A 14,959-nucleotide genomic window follows, 5' to 3' on the forward strand; every position below is an offset into this window, starting at 1 on the left:
GAAGGAAATAAATCCAACTGAGTTCACTAAGCTTGGCTGTGATGGTACAGAGGGAGGAGAGAGGGAAGGAGGAAATAAAGAGATAGCTGATTCCTAATTGCTTGGATGTGGGGCCAGAGGGGTTTTGACGCTGCCCCCAAATGGCAGGTTGGTGTGCCTTTTTAATGCCAGGACCCAGTGGTGCTGGGCAGAATTGCCTAGTTGACGAGACCGCCTTGGAGGTCTGATGGAGGTTTCCTCAGCAGCGCAGCGCGGTGTAGGTGTTTGTCCCAGCTGCCTTGTGTGGTGTACAGCACTCCCACGGAGAGCAGGCTGGAGTTCCTCCTGCTATTTGTGTTGTTTTACCCTAAGCAGAGGGTAGTGACCTAGAAGCCATTAGTGGCATATGATAGGAGAGAGTGGGAGAGAAGAGGAGAAAGAGGGGAAAAAGAAAAAAAAAGAGGGATAAAGAAGAAAGAGAGAAAATAAACCCCAACACAAACCTGAGCTGAGACTGGGTTGCGACTGGGTGTGGTGGGAAAGTTAGAAGGGCTAGTGAATATATAGAGAGAAATAGAGTAGTAGGCAAGGAAATAACTGAGACCTGATCACTTGTCTGTGAGGCTGTTGGAGTTCCAACTCTTCCTCAAGGCAGCAGGGTGGTGTACCCGGTAGATGTAGGGTTCCACAGGTGCTGTGTGGGATTACTTCAAAAGCAAGATCGCACCCGTGGCCAGGGGTCACTTGGGTGGTGGAGTTCGTTGGTGAACCTGCCTTTTGCTGTATATAGCACTGCAGCAGGGGCTTGGAGGGGGGCACTGGGGTGTTCCCTCAGCCCCATCTAGGGCCCCAGGACAGGGAGGGCCTCCCCAGCTATGTGTAGAATCACTGAGAGGGAAGCTCGGCTTGTTGTCCTATCTAGTCTGCTGGTGTTTATTAGATCAGATGATTTTATTTATTTATTTTATCCCCCTGGACAGCTAGAATAAAATCAAATGAAATTGTCTCCAACAGTCACTGGGCTGTTTAAAACTGACACTTGCTAAAGCCGCTGCCAGGCCCTGTAGCTCAGTTCTGGCATTCCTTAGCTAGGTTTCTTCTTATGCTGATTTATGTTAAGGGCCTCCACCTGTGTGCTCCTTGGAGCTGAGCAACCAGACTTGAGTTTGAAACCAATAATATATATATTTCACCCTTTTAAAAAATTATTATGCTTGTGATGTGCTCCAATTTGGGGTCTGTCAGGCTGACCTCCAGAGGGGGAGATCCAGCTTACTGAGGGGGGCGGGGCGGGGGTTGTTTCCTTCTCGGCCTGGACTCCCGACTTTCCACCTATTTTCTCCCACATCACGATTTTCCTAAAGTAATAATATTTTTCCCCTTTTACTCTTAATTGTGGCCACCCGCCACCACTCCCCTGCCTGTGAGCTCAAGGCAGCCAACTGCGAAGAGAGCTCCAGAGTGGGGTTCCCTCGTGTCTGGGATTCTGTCCCCTCTCAGGCGTCCACCTGTAGTAATAGCTGTTCCCAGCAATGGCACAGCCAATGCCTGTGGGCTTGTCAAAGCTAGAGCGCTTTAAAGCGTTCTTGGTTTGCTTTGTGAGTGGAAATCCCACACAAATAGGGGTTCAGGAGAAACCCTGGTGCCCTAGTTCTAATTTCAGGACTCCATCTCCCTGTTTCCTTCACCTTACCTCCCAATTTTCTGGTCTGGCAGCAGGAGCTCCGGACGGATGAGTCCTATCTGGTCACCATTTTCTCCCCTCCCCCCTTATGATATTATTTTAACACATCTTCCCCATGTTACATTTTAATATATACTGGAAATTATTCATGAATCTTATATTGTATTTCAATAGGCTATATTTATCTTTGTAATTTAGTGTCATACCCTCTCAATTATTGTGTGTATTTTCTTTTTAAAACAGCCTGTTTTGTGAGATAATTACTATTCTAATACTAACTCTCTATATTCTTATCTCTTTCCAAGTATACTGTAGAATCTATTATTTTGAATTCTATAATATACAAATGAGACCATTGGAATTTTAATTGAAATTGTGATACATCTTCAAATTAACCCAGGAATAATGACTATTTTTTTCTTTCTTTATTGACAGCTCTTTTCACCCATTAACATGATATACATTTTTAGATATATATTATATACTCGCATACTGCTTAATTACTGTATAATTTATTGTTGGAGTTATTATAATTGAAAGTATTGTTTTCCATTTCTGACTGGTTGATAAAGGCATCTGAGTATAGAACTAACATGTGTATACTTTATCATTCAACCAATAGCTTTCTGGACTGTTCTGTTATCTTTATAGTAGTGTTTTCATCGATTACTTTAGCTCTTCCTGCTATATAATCATACAGTCTTCCAATGGTCTTCCTTTTAATTCTCATTCTTCTCATAATCTGTTATGTTGCCAAGAAAATATAAGTCTGTGTGAAAGTCATTGTGAAAAGCCCTCCATCCTTCCTATTGCTCATTCTACAAAGAAATTCTTACGCCATCCTTGACCTCCGCAAAGCCTACTGGTTCTACCGTCATGCGGTCCCCAGATCTCTTATCTCTCCAGATTCTTACCGCTTCTCATTATCTCCATTCCACCATTCTGCTTTCAGCCACCATACTGCAATCTGGCAGGGGATCACTGTATTGACCTCCTAACCACAATCCACTCTCTAGAGAGCAGCCAGAGAGATCTTTTGAAATGTAGGTCTCATTGCTGCTCAGAATCACCCAAAACTCCTTACAGTTCTTATCTGAGATGCCTCTACATTTATCAGACATTCTCTCCTGCTGTTTTGCCCCTCATTCTTTCCCAGGAAAGGGGTCACTGTGCCATTCCCTGAACAAACTAGGTATGCTTCTGCCTCAGTGCCTTTGCACTGACTAGTTCTGGTCCGGCGCATCGTACCTCCTTGTCTCCTTCAAGTGTTTGCTCATAGGCACATTCTCAGAGAGGCCCCTGTGGCAACACTACACTTGTAACCATCGCTCCCATGGTTCCTAAGCCTCATTTGCTTCTTTAGTTCCATTGCGCCTCTCACCATCTGAGAGTCCGTGTATGCATTTATGCCTAGTCTTTCTCAAACAACTCCCTTGGTCTAAGCAGTTTGAAACCACCAGGCACTCCGAAGGAAAGAAAATGGGACTTTCTACTCCTGTGAAGAGTTACAGCCTTGGAAACCCACAGGGGCAGCTCTACTCTGTCCCATGGGGCCACTGTGAGTCAGTTTCGACTCAACGGCAGGGAGTTTGGATTTGGGGTAAGATATTGAATGTTGCAGGGAACATAGAAGAAGATGAAAGGAGCACACGGAGACATGGTGCCTGAAAAATACTGGTCAACTTCCAACCATTTTGAGATGTCGTATTTGCTCATAAACTGATGGTCTTGAAAGAAAATGTCTTGGAAGAACAAAGGTCCAGTAATTGATGACAAACCATTTGAAATGTTTCAATATACTGATGCAGTGCTGGATGCCCTCACTGGTCTCTGCCGAGAGTTTTGGAAGGTAGCTACCTGCTCAACTGACTGGAAGTGATCCATATTTGTAGGTATTCCAGAGAAAGATGATCCACTAGAATAAGGAAATTATTGGACACTATCCTTAATATCACCTGCAAGTAAAATTTTGCTGGAGATAATTTTTTTAAATGATCACAGCAATACACCCACAGGGAAGTGCCAACATTGCTTTCAGAAGAGTACATGGAACAGAGGATGCCAGATGAATCCAGGGTGAAAGCAAAGCATATGAGAAAGACTTTTACTTTGGTTTTCTTTGACTTTGCAAAGACACTCCTCTGGGTGGATTTCAACAAATTATGGAAAACATCACAAAGAATGAGAAATCCAGAACTCTTAACCATGCTCATGGGAAACCAGTACTTAGACCAAGAAGAGTTATTTGAATAGAACAAAGAGATAGCATGTGGTTTAAAATCAGGAGAGGTGTGTGTCAGGATTGTGTTCTTTCACCATACTTAATCAATAGGTTGTCTGACAAATAATCAGAGGAAATGGGCTGTAGAAAGAAGAAAGAAGCATCGAGGATGGACAGCTGTCCATTAACAACCTGCGATAGGCAGATGCCACAGTCTTGCTTGCTGATTGCCCAGATTGAAGCACTTACCGGTGAAAATCAAAGACTACAGCCTTCAGGATAGATTAAAGCTCAATTTAAAGAAAACAAACCCTTACAACTGGATTAATAGACTGTAGACTACATCATAATAAATGAAGAAACAATCAAAGTTATCAAAGATTTTATTTTACTTGGGTTCATGACCAAAACTCATGGAAGCAGCAGTCAAGAAATCAAATGACATATTTCATTAAGTAAATCTGACACACAAGACCTTTCTTCAGTGTTAAAGAGCAAATATATCATTTGAGGACTAAGGTGCTCCTGGTTGAAGCCATGGTGTTACCAATTGCCTCGTTTGCATGTGGGAATTCCAGAACATTTCATTGTGTTTATGCAGAACTTGTACATGGATCAAGAGGCAATTGTGCAAACAAAATAAGGGAATACTGCATATTTAAAAAATCAGGACAAGTGTGTGTTAGGGTTATATCCACACACTGTAATTATTCAATCTGTATGCTGAGCAAATCCTCAGAGAAGCTGGAATATATGAAAAAGAATGTGGTAGTAGGATTGGATGAAGGATTATTAACAATCTGACACATGCAGATTGACACAACTTTGCTTCCTGAAAGTGAGGAAGATTTGAAACACTTGTTGACGAAGAACAAGGATTGCAGTCTTCTGTATAAATTGAGACTCAATATCAAGAAGACCAAAATACTCACAACTGGACCAATAGGTAACATCATGATAAGTGGAGAAAAGGTGGAAGTTGTGAAATATTTTATTTTGCTTGGAACCACCATCAATACTCAAGGAAGCAGCAGCCAAGAGATCAAAAGACATGTTGTATTAGGTAAATATGTTGCATAAGACCTATTTAGAAAAACAAGGGTGTTACTTTGAGGACTAAGGTGCACCTGACCCAAGCCATGATCTTTTCAATTGCTCCATAGGCATGTGGAAGTTGGACACTGAATAAGGAAGACCAAAGAAGAATGGATGTATGTGAATTGTGATGCTGTAGAAGAATATTCATCTCAGGTACTTTGAACCTAGTCCCCCCTAAAAGGAAAAGAACATCATGCTTGGGAGAGGGTCAGCAAAAGAGAGAGAAATAAACAGAATGAGAAGGATGGACACAGGGACTGCAACAAGGAACACCAGCATCACCATCGTGAGGAGAGCCCAGGACCAGGCAGTGCTTTCTTCTATTGTGCATGGGTCACTGAGTCCATGACCCTGAAAATTATGTTTACACCAGACTGAGGGCGGTTCAGCTCCAAGTATCTCTAAATCCAGTATCATTTTGATCAATAATAATAAGGAGAGTTTTATCATATTAAGAAAGAATACTTTTATCCCTAATTTTCATAGATTTGATTAGAAATCGGTGTGAATTTTATCAGACACATCAGTCAGGTGTAATTGTTTATATATTTGTCATCCTGAGCATAAAGACCTCTGAGTAAGAACTGAACTAATGGCAGTGAGTCTGTTTGTTTTGTAATCCTGTAAAGAGTTGTGTTTTTCACTGAAAGCTGTCTTTCCTAAATGACTGAATATAATTGATCTTCAGGAATACTCCTAAAATGATTCTTTATGCTGTTCTACCAGGTGTGCTGCCTTCTCGTGGAAACAGTTCAATGGTCCCTAGACTGGAAAGCAAAGCAAAGCAAATCCTAACGATCTAGCCAGCATGAACAATAAGCAAAATGAAAAGGAAATACTTTGATGACATGTTCAAATTAACCCCTTTGAACATATCTTATTTTTTTATTTGTTTGTTTACATACACGGATGATATCTGCATTCATTGGTAGGAATTCCAATGATCAATAACTACTTTTAGGGAGACGGTGTTCTGCCACCTCCCAAGTAGTTTCTTTATTTTTAACTTTTATTTGTGAGTCTGTGAAAGTTTGCAAAGTAGATTTGTTTTCCACACAGCAATTCACACACATTTTGTTTCATCTCATTGATTTCAATTCCCTCGATGTAATATCACTTATCCCACTTCCTCCTGAATTTCCTCCTTCGCTCCTAATCCCTCTAAACTTCGTGCTGGGGTAAGCCTTTTGACCTCAACTGGTTGGTTGTTCTAAGGTGTGCATACCTCACTAGTGTATTCTTCTGCTAATAGGCCTGTCTATTGTTTAGCCCATAATTGAGCCAGGGGGATGAATTCGGCTCCAAACTTCAAGTGTGACTGAAGCCATGTCTTGGCAATTCCACAGATCTCTGTCTAATCAGTAAGCCTAGTCTTTTCAGATGTTGAATTTTGTTCCACATTATTCTAGAACTCTCTCTAGGGCCTCCTATTGTGATCTCTTCCAGAGAAGGTGATTAGGGAGGCAATGTTTGAAAGTCATATTGACCTCCTGATTACCTGATTCTTTGCCGATATTCGACAATTTTCCTATTTCCTCACCCCAAATACATACACACAGTGATATCTTGGTTGTCAAATGACTCCAAGCTTGAGCTATAGGAATGCACCAAGTGTGGTACTACGATTAAATCTCAGGGGAAGTTTATTGTAAAATACGAAAAATATTAGTAAATTAATCACATGCAATACAGGACACTTTTTCCATTCTAGAGTATTGCCATTTCAGAAAGCAGGGGGGAAATCTATTTACACAAATAGTGTGTGTCTTCTGTGTCTGTTCGCCAACTGTTCCCTTCCCTGCCTCTCCCCTGAGAAGCAGTTTCATAAGTGCCAGTGTGCTGCTGTTTCTTTTATACGTTGCTATGACCTAAAAATACAAATATCCAAGGGGAGATAAATGTCATGGAGGATTCCCCATTTCCTCCTAAATATCATTATACCATCTCCCCTGAAACAGTTGTCAGAAGTGCCTGATTACCACATTTGTCATGCGTTCTTTCATCACACGAGCTGCCAGCACTGTCCTGATTTCTCCCAGGGCTGCACATGCAAAGCCTCACATTAATGTACAATTTAAATATTGTGCTTTTGTTTGAGAAGCAGCCTAAGCATCTGATGGCTTCCGGCACTTCACCCCAAGAAGGGCCCAGGAGCCCTAGGGGTCTGTCCCAAGGAAAGAACAAAATGTACGGTAGTTGATTCCCACACCCCACCCCCACCCCCCAAAAAGAAGGTGTTCCAGCCCTCCTTTTTCCATTTTTTTTCAGGTTTAAAAAAATCATTTTATTAGGGGCTTATACAACTCAAACAACTCTTATGGCAATCCATACATACATCAATTATGTAAAGAAAACATGTGCATTCATTGCCCTCATCATTCCCAGAACATTTGCTTTCCACTTAAGCCCCATCAGGTCCTCATTTTCCCCTCCCTCCTAACTCCCCCGTCCCTCATGAACCCTTAACAAATTCTAAATTATTATGTTGTCCTATCTTGCTCTCTCTGACGTCTCCCTTCACCCACTTCCCTGTTGTCCGTCCCCCAGGGAGGAGGTCACATGTAGATCCTTCTAATCAGTTCCTCCTTTCCAACCCACCCTCCCAGTATCGCCCCTCACCCCACTGGTCCTGAAGGGATCGTCCGCCCTGGATTCCCTGTGTTTCCACTTCCTATCTGTACCAGTGTACATCCTCTGGTCTAGTCAGACTTGCAAGGTAGAATTGGGATCATGAGAGTAGGGGGTGGGAGGAGCATTTAGGAACTAGAAGAAAGTTGTATTTTTCATCGGTGCTGCATCATACCCTGACTGGCTCTTCCCCTCCCCGAGACCCTTCTGTAAAGGGGGTGTCCAATTGCCTACAAATGGGCTTTGGGTCTTCACTCTGCACTCCCCCCCTCATTCACTATGGTAAGATTTTTTGTTCTGATGATCCCTTCGACACCTCGTGGTCACACAGGCTGGTGTGCTTCTTCCATGTGGGCTTTGTTGTTTCTGAGCTAGATGGCCGCTTGTTTACCTTCAAGCATTTAAGACCCCAGATGCTATTTCTTTTTATAGCCATCTGTCCCTCCTTTTAAGGAATGCTGGTGGCATAGTGAGCTACAAATTGGGCTGCTAGCTTCAAGATCGCCCATACAAAACCCTTAAGAAAACATTAACCATTTCAAGGGATAAAGATGAGGCTTCTGCTCCCCTGTCCTATGGGGTTACTGTGAGTCAGAATCAACTCCATGGTAATGAATGTGAGTGTGTGAATGATTAAATTCCATGGTAATGAATGAGAGTGTGTGAATGATTGAGTGATCCCTACTTTTGCTAGAATGTTGTTGTGTCCCATCAAGTTGGTTCATAGTCATATTGGCCCCATATGACAGAATGGAACCTCCCTGGAGGTATCCTTCATTGGAATTTTAAAAAATTAAATACTTTTATTGGGGGTTCTTACATCTCTTATCACAATCCATACATTCATCCAGTGTGTCAAGCATATTTGCACATGTGCTGCCATCATCATTTTCAAACCATTCTCTTCCCACTTGATCCCCTGATATCAGCTCTCCATTTCTTCCTCCCGCTTCCACCACCTGCCCTCCCTCATGAACCCTTGATAAGTCATAGATTATTATTTTCATATCTTGCATTGTTCCCTGTTGCCCCTCACTCACTTTTCCATTGTTTGTTCCCCTGGGAGGAGGTTATAGGTTGATCCTTGTGATTGATTCTCCCTTTATACCCCCACCCTCCCCTAATCCTCCTGGTATCTCTACTCTCATTGTTGGCCCTGAGGGGTTTATCTATCCTGGATTCCCTGTATTATAGGCGCTTACCTGTAGCAGTGTGCATGTTCTGATCTACTCTGATTTGTAAGGTAAAATTGAGGTCATGATAGTGGGAGGAAGGAAGCACCAAAGAATTAGAGGAAAGTTGTGTGTTTTATCAGTGCTATACTGTACCCTAACTGGCTCATCTCTTCCCTGTGACCCCTCTGTGAGGGGATGTCCGACTGTCTACAGATGGACATTGGGCTTCCACTCCATGTCCCACTCCTCCATTCACATTGGGTATGATTTTGTTCTGGGTCTTAGATGCCTGATACCTGATCCCATCAACACCTCATGATCACACTGTCTGGTGTGCTTCTTCCATGTGGGCTTTGTTGCTTGTGAGCTAGATGGCCGCTTGTTTACCTTCAAGCCTTTAAGATCCCAGATGCTATATCTTTTAACAGCCAGGCACCATCAGCTTTCTACACCAAATTTGCTTATGCACCAATTGGTCTTCATCAATCATGTTGGGAAGGTGAGCATCGGGAATGGATGGCCAGGTTATTTTTCTCCAAAGAGTGGCTGTGAGGTTTCAACATCTAGCCCTTTAGGTAGCAGCCAAGTACTTAGAAATGTCCCATCAGAGTTTCTTCCACCACCCCACCACCCAGAATAAGAGTTAAATAAAAGAAATATAGACTGTCCAAAGATAAATTTCATCTCCACACTATGACTTAGATTTTCCAAATGGAACTATACAGTACAATGTAATTTTTTAAAAAGATCATTTTATTGGGGGCTCTGACAACTCTTGTTGCAATCCATCCATCGATTGTATCAGACATATTTGTACATGTAGTCCATCATTCTTTTCTAGATATTTACTTTCTATTGAGCCCTTAGGATCAGCTCCTCTTTTTTTAACCATCCCCCACCCCACTTTTGTGGCCCCTTGATAGATTATAGGTTGTGATTATTTTCACATCTCATACCAACCGCTGCCTCCCTTCCCCTCTGGTTTCTGTTGTTCTTCCCCCTGGATTAGGGTGTGGGGTTATGTGCCATTCAATGTGATACCCCCCCCCTGTCCCCACCTCTTCCCCCTTCCCCCTACCCTTTCGGTATCTCTATTCCAATTCCTGCTCCTGGCTTCCATGTGTCATGAGCTTCATCTCTGTCCTACACCTATGTCCATGCTCCTGTCTAGTCCAGAGTGGGAAGCAGCACTGGGGTCATGATAGTGGGGGGTGAGGAAGCCTCAGGGATCAGAGGAATATTGCATGATCCATTGGTGCGCTACTGCGCCCTGAGTGACTCATCCTCTCCCGGTAACCCCTCTGTGGGATGTTCCATTGTGTACATATGGGATTTGGGTCTCCGCTCCAAATCCCTTGTTCTCACCAATACAGTTTTGCTTGTTATTTATTATGAATCTTCTGATGCCTGTTATTTGGTACCTATGATACCTCATGATCACATTGGCTGGTGTGCTTCCTCCACGTGGGCTTGTTGCTTCACTGAATACAACCTAATTAGTTGGAGAATATCCAATACAAAATAATGAATACCAAACACCCAAAGGTCAACAACTAGATGGTAAATTTTAGATTCCTCTGGTCATTTATTTTGAAAGGGCTGTAACCATGGGGGAAAAGATGCAGCTTTCTCCTCACATAAAGATGTCCAGTCTTGGAAACCACAAAAGCAATTTTACTCTGTCCTACAGGGTCCCTCTCAATCAGAATCAACGCTATGTCATGTAACCATGCAGTTTTGTTTAACATTATTGTTCACACAGAGTGAGAGAAACCTCTACAAATATTGAGATTTCTACTTGAATTGCTAGAAAGTTATCCACTGAATTTGCAGCTGCTGTAGGGGAAGGAGGGACAGAGGAAGAGGGTGGTGTGGCGAGGACGTACTCTGCTGCTAACCCAAAGATCAGCCATGCAGATTTATATGCTAGGAAACTCTACGGATCAGTTCCATTTGCCTTAGTAATGAGTTGGAATTGACTCAGTGGGAATGGGGTTTAGCTAGGAAGGCAGAGACTTAATTCAGCATGTGTATGGAATGTGGTAAAAAGAAAGCAATAATTAACATAAAGACTCATGTTACATAATATTTCTCCATCTTTCTCATTTTCCTACCAAGTTAACCAGACAGGTCCCATTATATTCAATTATCTACTCATAAAGGACCTGTAAAATCATACCCAGGCTCTCAAACTTTCTAGAGTTTTAACTAAAGTAGCCCTTCTTATAGAATCTGCAAAATGGCAGCAGAACCAAGTCCCAAGAGTCCCTTCCAGGGATTCCATTCATGTACTGGGTAATGCAGCTGCTCTTTGTCTGGAACCGCATCCCTTGGGGAAGAACCAAGAAGCTCTGGTTGGAGTCGATCCATCAGACAGTGTGCTGACTGGCTGTAGCCCAGGGCAAATCCTTTGTTGTAGCCTTGGACTTGAAGGGGGGGGCGGAGGAGGGGTTATTTCTAGCTAGGAGTGAGTACTACAGTCAGGAAGTCAAGTCTATAATGATTTCCTGCTTTTTATCCTTTAAGAAACCTAGAATCCATAACAGCTCTGGAAAGAAACATACTAGGATGCTGAGCCATCAATCCTGGCTGGTAGTGTAGAAATTCAGGCCGCATTTCCCCCGCCGTTTCTGCAGTATTGGGCTTCAGATTCCATGCTATTCCTTGACCCAAATATTGAAAGAAATACTGGGCCAAGACCTCAAAGACTTAAAAAAATGATGATAATTTAAACTTTATTTTTCTTTTATATTTTCCCCCTTTGGGGTGTGATTTGCTACCCACCAAAAGCCAAACTGCCTGCCATTGAGTCGACGTCAACTCATAGCGACCCGATAGGACAGGGCAGAGCTTCTCCAGCAAGGTCTGAGACTGTAACTCTCCCTCGGGAGGCTGGTGGTTTTGAACTGCCGTAACCGCTGTGCCACAAGGGTTCCTGCGTGACTTGCCATAACTCTGGAGGCATTCTAGGAGCATTTGCACGGTTAGGGGGAATGTATGTAAACCGAACCTTTGCTTTCCCAGGTTCTTTCGTGGCCAGCTCCATAAAACCCCATTTGAGATGGTCAGCTTTCAAATGCCATAAAAAAATGCATGTTTCATTTGTGAAGACAGGGCCAACCCTACGCAAGTTTAAGCCCAGGGCAATGTGTCCCCACTGCTCCAGCGAGTCCCCTCCCCCAGTGTCCATACAGGGCATCAGGTCCCACTCCCTACAGATCCTTTTCCTCGGGAATCAATCCCTCAGTCTGCACACGCCCTTCCTCGGGTCTGTGTTTTGACTCTCGTGGGATACACATCTCTTTGCCTATGGAACCTACCGTGTTACATATCCATGTGCAGAAGCATATCTTCTGCATCTGTGTGTTCTCGGCAGATTCCTGAAGATGCTCATGCTCAATAAAGGAGTGCTAAATAAGTGAATATGTGCAAAACTGTAGTCTCTGTGATGCGTGAGTGCATCTTTGCTCTGTAGACATCTTTTCGTGGGGTTCTCATCAGTGTCTGCTATCCTTCTGTGTAAATTTATAAGCATTATTTGAAAGATTTTTGAGAGCCATAAACCACAAAGAAACTATTATCATTCTTAGCTTAGTGTGACATAAAACATAGAAAGAACTAATTTTTTTCTTATCTGCTTTTACATTGATACTTGACATTTGACGATCCATAATCTTGTTAGGTTCAAATCTGTGAGTCAGATGTTCAGGGAGAGACTATTCCTGACTCACATACCCACCAGGGCTGGTGAACCAGGACGCTGGAAGAACATGGATTTGTGGAAGCTGAGTCAGATGAATCTAAGGTCAGTTAGCAATATGGCAGGCTGCTAATAGTTTCCAGACGTTGATGAGACACCTGCAGGAATCAGACCCAGCAAGAATGGACCAGCCACCCATAGAGTCTGCTTCAATAGGAATAGACTGCAGCAACAAGGAATCTTACTCCAGCCTAATCCTCCCACAACTGCTTGGCTGCTCACAGCAAATCCCATCATGTATTTGATTCTACCAGGTTAGATCACATTATGAAGGACGCCTCAACTGCCCAACCATTGAGACCTCTCATCTAGCCACATTGACAGAAAACTTGCAATCACAAAATAAGGGGCATTATTTGACTATATAATCGAATACTACTCAGCAAAAAAAAAAAGTTTTTACTGATACACACACAGTAAGGATGAATCCCAAGACCATTATGTTAAATGCCGAAAAAAAGATGCACACTACATAATTTCATCTATATGAAACTGTAGAAAAGGCAAGGCTATAATAACGGCCAGTCAATCAGTTATTGCCTGGTGTCGGTACAAGTAGAGTCACTGACTGCAAAACGACGGGGACACTCTCAGAGGGGAAGGAAATGTTGTATATCTTGCTTGTGTGGTATGCAAAGTGCATGTATAAAATGTTATTCTTATCCACCGTAGTTTGCACCAGTCTGCGCTTCACCACTTGCTTAACATTCAGCATGGTGAGCATTTTGAAACAGCACCAATCAAACATCTTGCCAAAGAGCACAAGAAACACACATTACAAAGGAAAGAACAGACAGAAGGAGTAGAAGTCATGGCCGAGATGTATGAGGCATTCATATTTCTTCACCGGGAGATAATCTATCAAATGTTATAGTGATTATGTCTGGGTCATGAGATTTTAAAAAATCATCTTATTGGGGGCTCCTACAACTTTTATCACAATCCAAACATCCATCCATTGTATCGAGCACATTTGTACATTTGTTGCCATCATCATTCTCAAAACATTTTCTTTCTAGTTGAGCCCTTTTATCAGCTCCTCTTTTTACCCTTCCCTTCCAACTCGCCCCTCTCTCATGAACCCTTGATAATTTATAAAGTATTGTTATTTTGTCATGTCTTACTCTGCCCGATGTCTCCTTTCACCCACCTTTCTGTTGGCTGTACCCCAGGGAGGGGGTTATATGAAGATCCTTATTTTTATTGATTTTTTTCTTTCTAGATTTTCTTATTTTCCAAATGTTCTATAATTAACATCTTATTACTTCAGCTGTTAGAGAATGTCATTTTAAACTGAAGAGATACAAATGAGGTGGTTTTGACTTTAATAGTTAACTGCATTTAGTAATTTTATATGCTAGTCTTTAGTGAAGAAAAAGAACAATAAGCTAATTAGAAACTAGAGGATGAATGTACATATTTTTATGAATATCAGCTTCTTCTAAAGCTTATTCCTCTGTCATTTTCAAATAGAAAAATAAGAAAGTTATTAAAGTAAAGCTTGAGGTAAAGATATAAAAATGAGCAAAAATCACTGGCAGTTAATTTTGCAGGATTATTGGAGCTGGTTAGGTACTTCGGCTGCTCTCCAGTGAAATTATAAAAATAAATCATGTTTTATCAACTCTGCTATGGGAAGAAATGTGTCTCTTGAGAAATGAAAAGAGAAAAGCTCCAAATGCATTGCTTCGTAATTTAAAAAAATATTTTATCTACGGAGGCCAGACTCAAAACTCTGCTTTGAAAATATCATCTGTGTGTGTGTGTGTGTGTGTGTAGCACCCTGTTACACATGTTCAAATAACATTGGCCATTTTTGAAGTAAACGGTTATTTTTTTAATGTGCAGTATAGAAAAATAGGGGAGTGCAAGGGTTGTTCATCACTTTAATGATGACTTATGTAGGCAACAAGAAGATTGCCTTTCCTTTGATACTGCTGTTTTTCATGTAAGTTCCTGGGGAGGATTCCTCTCCATCCCAGTGGCCCCGTTGTCACTCGAGCATCAGCGTTCCTCGCCCTGAGGATCAGGGAAGAGTTGATGAAACGACGCAGCGCTAAGGTGAGAGTCCCCCACGTCAGTTGTGCCAGTTGTCTGCTGGGGTTGCAATGACAGCATTAGTCTCAAAACCAAGAGTTACGTCTGCCAGGAAGGTTCTATCTGTACCCACATATTTCTTCTGCGTGGCTTGTTTTCCAATTAACACAATGTTAAGTGGACATTGACAGACTGTTCTCCTTCAACCTTCTATTTATTTGGGGGAACGGCTGCTCCCTTCTCTTCCTAGAAGAGCACATTTCCTTTCTATCTTACGAGCAAAGCTTCCCCTGGAAAGCACGGCTACTTAGGTTACGGATTCGATGTAAACTCACAGTCCAAGAAAAGTGTCAGAGCCCTTCCCTGAAAACTCCACA

This window comes from Tenrec ecaudatus, chromosome 6, assembly GCF_050624435.1.
Source record: "Tenrec ecaudatus isolate mTenEca1 chromosome 6, mTenEca1.hap1, whole genome shotgun sequence".
In the NCBI taxonomy this organism is placed as follows: domain Eukaryota; kingdom Metazoa; phylum Chordata; class Mammalia; order Afrosoricida; family Tenrecidae; genus Tenrec; species Tenrec ecaudatus.